This window comes from Ochotona princeps, chromosome 18 (assembly GCF_030435755.1).
Source record: "Ochotona princeps isolate mOchPri1 chromosome 18, mOchPri1.hap1, whole genome shotgun sequence".
NCBI classification, from domain to species: Eukaryota; Metazoa; Chordata; class Mammalia; order Lagomorpha; family Ochotonidae; genus Ochotona; species Ochotona princeps.
This window is the reverse complement of record NC_080849.1, coordinates 28,705,684-28,713,836: the sequence shown is the minus strand read 5'-3', so window position 1 is coordinate 28,713,836 and position 8,153 is coordinate 28,705,684. Positions and strand designations below refer to the sequence as shown.

The window sequence follows — 8,153 nt, the reverse complement described above, 5'->3', positions numbered from 1 at the left end:
ACACAGGGGCAGATGCAGAGAAGGAGGGACCCCAGGGCACACAGCCCTGGTGAGGGACTGCAGAGAAACCTGGGCCAGTGCAACCTGGGGTGAGGTGCGTTCCCCCCACAGGCTGCCATAGAAAACATGCTGTGCCCCACAGAGCATAGCCAGTCACCAGACAGGTAGCTAGAAGAGCAATGTGGGGCTGCTACCTGGCATCTTTATGGTGCTTATGTGTAAGTTACTGATGACGCTGGGAGTGGGATAGGGTGGGGAGCATGTGAGAGCTCCACATGCAAGTGTCCCTACTTTTTCTACACACTTTGAGAATCACACACACACACATACACACACCTGTGTACACACAGCATTCCAATCTGCTGGTTCACTCTCCAAATGCCTGCAATGGATATGACTGAGCCAGGATGAAGCCAGGAGCCAGGAACACAAGGCAGGTGTGTCCCAGGTGGGTGGCAGGATCCAGTTACTTGTGCCATCACCAGCTGCCTCCCAGGGTCTGCACTGACAACAAGCTGGAATCAGCAGCCAGAGCCAGGAATGGAATCCAGACATGTATGTCCTGGTGTCTCTAGTTCTGGTTATGATGGTTTAAGTAGAAAGCTCGTAACAAGAAACACAAGGGTTTCCAAAGAGGGAGGAGCTACGAAGGCCAACACACTGCAGCTAAGACACAGGCGCAAACAGAAGGGAATGAGTGTCACGCTTCATGTTTTATACTGCAGGGCAGGGTTTCTTGTCCCCGGTGGTGGTAGTGGTGATGGATGAGCTGCAAGGATCCCTGAGCTTCCCAGAACTGTATCCAGAGCCACCTGATGTTGCCAGCAGGTTTCCAAGGAATCTTAGAGGTACTGTGTATATATTAATGATTTGGTGTATGATTTAAATATGGGACTCATTTCTTCTACCTGGCACAGTCCCACCTGGCTCAGAGTTTGCACTCTTCCTGTCAACTGGGTTCATTGATTGGCTTCACAGTCGCCTCTCTGGTGGCAGTTTGCAAGACTCCCTACGCCGATGGGACCCTCAGAGGTGGTAAGGCAGGGTTACAGGAGACAAAGAAACAAGAGCCTAGAGGTCAACTGGGGCCTCCACGCACAGCAAGAGGCAGGTGGCCAGGCTACTATCCTCGGGTGAACTCCTTCAGGGGGAAATTCTCAGAAGAAAGCTTGGTTCTGAATAGCCTGAGGCCAAAGCCTATAGACCTCCCACTAACGCCCTGAAAATTCTCTAGAAAACACCTTTCTGTTTCTCCTAGGGTAGGCTGCCCCAGACAGCTACCTGGGCTGGCAGCATGATGGAGAGGAGGGTGCAGATTGCCGGGCCAGCGAGGGTCTCCTCAGTTCCCCTCTCAGAGCTGTCTCCAAGTGGGAGGCAAGGCTGGACTGCAGCCTGTGTTTGCTGATCCACAAAACCTTTCCTCTGGTGCCTGACTCCTAACAGGCCAGGGGGAGGAACCACACTCAAAGGACACAGGCAGGAGCCAATGGGATCAGGGGTTCAGGGGTGGCGCTCCAGCCAGGGCTCCCCCCATCCTCTTCTGGGGAGATGGTTGAAGCCTAGAGCCACTCCCCACTCTGCAAGTAGAAGCCTTACCAAGACTCCTTTGCTGTTCCTCAGGAGGCTGCAACCCCGTGGCGTCCACACCCTTAACCACAGAGAGAGAAAGGCAGACCTTTGGAGAGCTGTGGGACCAGGGGCAGGGAGAGAGAATGGGGTGGCCAACATGTAGCTCGTGTGCATGGGCTTGGGCTGGCCCTTTGGGAGACCAGCCCCTTCTATCCCCCAGGCCCTGGCTCACACCCTTCAGAACCGGCCCAGGGTATAGACAGCCCTCCTCAGGGCTCCTCCTGTGTATGAAAAGAAGCCTTTCCTTCTACAGTACCTCCCTACCAGCACCCTTCCTGTCAACCTTCTGGTATCAACCAGAACCCTCCGCTGGCTGCACCTAAGCAATTGCCCAGATGCAAGAAGACACAGGAGCCAGGGCAAGGTGGCTGGTAGAAGAGCTCAGATTATCTTCCTCCTTCTTCTGGTCCCCTCCTGCCCCGCACAACCCTCCCTTCCCTGGAACCACATGGCCACACCCCACAGGTCAGCTGGCAGGCTTCTCCCCTGGCCCTTGTCTTATGCTTGGGCACTGGCCCACCCGCATCCAGGGCCTCCAGAGAATGGGTTTTCCACGGACACACACACACACAAACACACACACACACACACAGAGTCAAGACACATTTCCCCTTTCTATCACCTTGGAGAAATGGCCCCATGTGGCAGACAGATCCAGCAGAGGATTGAAGCCATTCAGCATGGGGACTGCTAGACACCGCCAGCCTTACCCTGAGAGGCCCAGCCCAATAAAGAAAGTGTTGTTTTTTTTAAACTGTGCTTTATTTAGGGCTAAGCTGGAGAAAGCGTCATCCAATAGTTACAGAGGGTTACAAGGAGTTTTAGGGAGTTGAGTGTGAAAAGAGCAGTTGTACTAAACTGCAGCTGTTTTTTTTTTTTTTTTTTACATCTGGACATCCTAAAAGGAGGAGTCGAGAGAAAGCAAAAGAACATGAAAAATAACAGTGATAAGAAACCAACAGAATGGAAAGAAAGGAAAGGCAGGAGCCAGAACTTCGCTGTTACAAAGAAAACAAAACAAAACAAAACTAAATCAATGGTAAGACGGAGAGCCCTCCCCCCGCCCGGCTTCCAGGTGACCCACCTCAGGCAGAAAGCAAAAGCCAGTCTTCCCAAGGGTTCAAATAAATTATAATAAATATGTTCTACTTTAAAATATATGTGTTCTTAAATAATTCAGTGTTTTTTTCTGATTCTGAGTTTTTTTAAGCAATGTCTTTTAACTGCTCTAAAGTCATTTACCAAAGATAAATATCGTGCTTTCATTAAATAGTTTTCCTTGTTTTTTTCTCTATCATTACAATTAAAAGTCCTACAAAATATGCAAATTTATTTACAGAAAAACAGAGCCGGCATCATTTAAACATCCCTGTTTTTCAAAATTCCTTGTAAACAGTTTCAGAAATTCTTCAAAGATTGTTTGTTTCTCTCTCTTGTTTAAGGTTTTGTGTGTGTGTGTGAGTTGTTTGACGATGAAGAGTTCCCACTTCTCCCTTGCCCGGAAAAGTCTCTGGAGCGAGCATGGAAGGCGAGCGAAGCGGGACGTGTCCAGGGCTTTGCGGGTAGCCGGCGAGCGCGCGCGGCTCCCGGCGCGAAGCAAGAGGCGAGGGCTGCGGCGGCGACGCGAGGGCCCTTCCCGGTCACAGCGGCCACGGCGGCCAAGGGCGCGGCCTCCACCGGCGATGGGTCTGGGGAGCGAGTCCGGCCTGGCCCTCCGGAACGACGGCGTCCAAAAGCACTTCGCGGGGAGAAGGGATGATGCTCAGTCTAAACGCTACAAAAAGTACAGGCCTACGACATCTGGGATTTTTAGCAGTAACGCTAACTTCTATAGGTTTTTTTTTTCCTTTTTTTTTTTTTTATTTTTTGCTTTCCTCTAATTTTTTTCTTCTATTATATAGGTATTTTAAACGTTTCCTTTTTTTGTTTTAAATTCTGTACAACTATTATGATTTTAAGAGGGGGAGGGGAGAGTTAGAAGCATTTACAGACTTTTCACCACAATGGCCTTGCCTTGTCTAAGTCCCTTTGTCCCCTCCTGGTTCTTGTACACTTCTGGGTGGGTGAGTTCTTGGCCCACGTCTCCACCCACGGTGCTTGTGACAGCTCCGTCCAGACGTCCGACACGGAAAGCCACAGGAAGGTGTGCCCCCGCAGGTGAGGGGACCCAAGTGCTCCTCCGAAGTATCAAAGAACTATCATCTGGCTGTGTTAAAAGCATCAAAGCAGAAGTTTTCCTGTTGGATTTTTTGTTTTTGTTTTTGCTTTTTTACTTTTTTTCCAAAGTTTTTTTTTGTTTTTTTTTGTTTGTTTTATTATTTTTTATAACATTTTTCATAGAATTCGCTCTGAGCTGTCTTGGGAACAGCGTCGAGGGGCAAGAAGGAGGCTGTCCCCCCTTCTCCCTCGCTCTCTGACATAGAGCTACACATCTGTGATACAAAGTTTGGTCCTTTGGTCCCTAAATAGCTAAAGGAATGACAGATAGAGATGCTGGGCAGCGGCCTCCCTGCCAGCCACCCGCTCGCCTCCTCCTGCCTCGGGCGCCCAGGGCTGCCAGCATCGGTGGGCAGCGTGGCGTCTCCTCCCAGAACCCAGCCCTTCAGCCTACCGGTCCGGTCTCACATGGTTTAAAGTTGCTTTTTTTTTTCTTTTTCTTTTCTTTTTTTCTTTTTTTTCCTTTTGCGTGTATGTATTTAATTGTTCTCATTTTGCTGTGTCATCTTCTTTGTGTCATTCGTTTTGTTTCCCCCAAACATGTGCCCCTCTGAATCCACAGACGCTAATGCTTCCCTTGAAGAAATGTTACAGTCACACAGAGTGTCTGGAGTCTTCAGCTTGATTGATATTGGCTGATATGTCAAAGGTGTCATCCAACAGTTCTCATTTATAAATATAGATAGAGAGAGGTTTGTTTTTTTAATGTAGCCCGTTCAGCATCCTGCCCTAAAACAAAGAAAATCAGGGCTGATTAAGCCAAGAGGGAAACCACAGAATGCATCCAAACAGCAATAGGAACCTGCCTTGGGGTTGGGATGGGAGCTCTGGGGGGATGGCAGGAGGGAAGGAGGAGAGACTGGGATGAGAATTAGTCATGATCATGATACATTACAAAGAAATCGACTCCTCTGGTCAGAGTAGAAAACCCTGGGGGGGGGGGAGGTCTGGTGGTGATGGTGGTGGCTGAGCTTTAGCTGTGGGGAGATGGCTCTCGATTTGGGTTCCTTTCCGGTTCTGGATTGAGGAAGGGCTAAATCTAAGGGGAGAATTTGGGAGTGTGGGCTAGGAAATCAGAATCAAACTTGACTTGAAGGGATCCAGCCCAGATACAATATGTATACAGAAGCCTAGCAAATCAGTTTGTCAAAACGCAGCACCCAGCATTGCTCCTCCTCAGCTCCAGGTAACGGAGGAGGCAGCAATCGGTGACTCCAACAATGCCCAGTCCCCCACCCGGTCTCCAGCCAACCACCTGTCTTCTGGGGTCACTAAGCATTTGCGAGGCTGTGTATAGATATGTGTATCTGGAGATAGGTGTGGAATATATTCGCCTGCACGTATGCGGACAGACACAGATATGTGTGTATGTGTGTGCACAGACACACACACATCCACACACATAGTACTTTTCTCATACATGCCAGGGACTTTAGAGGAAATTCGGAGCTTCGGGGGAGTGGCTAGGAGAACCTGAAACAGGTCAGAGCAGATTAATCATCAAACTCAGGCGGTTCTTGATTTGGTTTTGAATGGTGGCTTTTTGGCGTTCTGTTTGGCTTTCAAGGACAAAAATCATGATCTGACTAGAATCAGAAGGTGAATGCTGAGTTGTTGTGAATTAACAAATGAGACTCATCTCCATTCTAGCAAGCAGCTTCCACTTATACATGGGGGTGACTGGTTACATCGAGAAAGTGAGAACTGCAACGCCCCAGTCGAGGGGACAACGTCATGCGTATATCAATCCATGCTGGCAGGTTTTTCACACTGTTGATTCAACAAACAGCAAACCGTACACAGCGGTCTAAACAATTACAACACCAAAGAAAATCATAAGAAAATTAAAAAACACTTGTCAAGGACCCTTTTTCAGTTGTAAACAAAAAGGTGCATTTTGGCTTTTGTCAGTACTGTCTCTTCCAGACCAACCAAAAAACATAAATAAAAACCAGCCCTCCCCCAGCTCCCCGGTCTCCCACCTCCCCTCCCCCCATCAAATTTAGCAGAAGTGGCTACAATACAAACCTTACAATTGATACCGGGCTCTCTCAGAGAGGCCTCTGGCTTTGTTCTATTTAGTTTGGTTTTGGTTTAGAATTTTTTTTTATCATTTTGTTACTGTAGATATTTTGGTTTTTGGTTTTCATTTGTCCTTTTGAAGTGAGACTTAAAATAGCCTAACTGGAAAAAGCCCCAGGAAAGTGTCAATTGAAAAAGGCCCCCAAATTTCTAGAAAAAAATAAAATCACAAAATTTTCAAGTGCAAGTAAATCAACCACGCATAGATATCTTTAAGATGTTTTCCTTATTTTTAAGAAAAAAAAATAATGATTTGCACAGTTAAAATGATCCCATGTTAGATAATTCAGGAATTCATCTTTATTTTTACTCTTTTTTTGTTGTTGTTCTTTTTTTTTTTTCTCTACGTGACATCTAGAGAAGCATAAAAAAACGCTGAACAAGAAAAACCAAACAACAGAAAGTAAAACCACTGCAAGCACCAAGAACGAAACGAAAATGAGCACAGCAAAAAAGATTGTGGCAGCACAAAAGTCAAGAAAATGCACGTGTGATCATGACTGGCCAATCATCAACGGGTACAACATCCAAGAAAAACGCTCCAATCACAGCACCTCCACGAAACTTGACGGCAATTGTCATGCAACCGATTCTTAGCCTTGTTACATGACGCCATCATGTCACACTGTGAACTTTGAGTTGATTTGAACTTACGGATGGGGGACTTTTCTCCACTCTCATGTGATTACGTGAACTTTATTCCTAGCTCAGCGCGAGACTGTGGTGGATTTGACTGGCCCTGGTTGGGTTGTTGGAATTTGATTGAATGACAAAAGAAGAAAAGATTTATATATATATATTTATATATGTAGAGAGAGAGAGAAAGAGGGCAAGAGAGTGTGGGTAGGTGGGTGGGAGGGAGGGAGGAGACGGGAACAGGGGTGGTCAGGGGCTGTGGAAAGGCAGGGAGAGCTGGGTTGAGGGGGAAGAAGGGGAAGGAAGAAGTTAAAACAAAATTTAAAAGAAAAATATTTATACAGCACCAGACCACAGCATCAGTCTAAAAGCTCAGATGAGAGAACAGCAGTCAAATCAGAAGGGAACTGAAAAGAACTCAAAGGATGGAGGAAGCCAGCAGACAAACGACATGGGCACAGCAACACACACGCACACGCACGCACACACACGTACACACAGCTGTTTATGCAGACACATGATACACTGTGAACAGTGGCAGAACCTTACACAGGGCCTGCGGGGGTAGGGCCCGTCATGCGGTGGGGAGGGAGAAGGGGCCACAAAAAAATAAACAGCCCCTCAAACCACCATGGGCCGCCAACAGACCTCAGGGAACAAGCTCTCTCTTGATCACCCCCAGATTCTGCCTCCCTCCCCCACCCCCACCCCTGGTGTGGGGGGACAAGCTCTCCTCCCACACCACCCCACCCCAGCCTATGGACCAGCTGGAGAGCCAGACAGGGTGGCCTGGATTTGCCAGCCGGTGAGAGGCCGGCTAAAGGAACTGTTAGCTGCAGTGGGACTCTTGGTTGCCACAACACAGTTGGCAAGGTCAGCAACTTGGCCTTCTACTCTTGAGGGTCCCACCTAAGCTGCCATCTTAGAGAAGGGGGTCTCCAGGCTTCCAGGGCAACCTGATACAAAGAGTCAGCTCTTCCCCTATGCTCCCTTCAAGTCTCTTTCCTCGGAGCCTTTGGCATGGACAGGAGTAGTTTTGAGATGTCAAGAATTTAGATGTAGATGGCACCCTACAAACATGCCCTGGCACTACAGATGTCACTGCGCAATTGCCTCCTGCCCTTGGCTCATGCTCTTCTGCACTCTCAAGGTGGCTAAATGGAGGCTCCTTCTGGGCATGAGAAACTCTTTGGAGGGTGGGCAGCTGTAACCTCTACAGTATCACCAGGAAGGCTGCAGATGCCCAAGGTGCCACTGCAGGCTGGGGCCGCCCAAGGGGTGAACAGTGACCAGCAGCATCCCCACCCTCGGCTGACTTTCTGCGCACCCCTTCCCTTCCATCCCTCTGCCCTCCATCCTTCCAGTATGTGCTCTGCACACTGTCCCACCTCACAGGCTGTTTCCATTGTCCCTTCTGCTGTTTTGCTGGTGCAGCCCCAACAGGCTCAGAAAGAACATCCTTCCCTACACTCTCCATCTTCCCCAATCCTCACTATCTAGCTGAGGATTATTTTCTGCCCCTCAGGAATTTGAGGATGCCCAGTTCTGGCCCTCCCTCATGACCATCCCCAGCTTTACTCCCTACACCC

The 8,153-nt window shown here is 48.5% G+C and overlaps 1 protein-coding gene across 2 annotated transcripts in view; it reads right to left on the bottom strand.

Moving 5' to 3' along the window:
- Positions 1-3,982: 3,982 nt before the first annotated feature.
- The window catches only part of CELF4 (CUGBP Elav-like family member 4), a 189,034-nt gene continuing 184,863 nt past the window's right edge, over positions 3,983-8,153 (bottom strand). For both annotated transcript variants that reach the window (XM_058676924.1, XM_058676925.1), the window contains one exon: positions 3,983-4,575. The gene's annotated coding sequence lies outside the window, so the exon portion shown is untranslated. The remainder of the gene's footprint in view (positions 4,576-8,153) is intronic.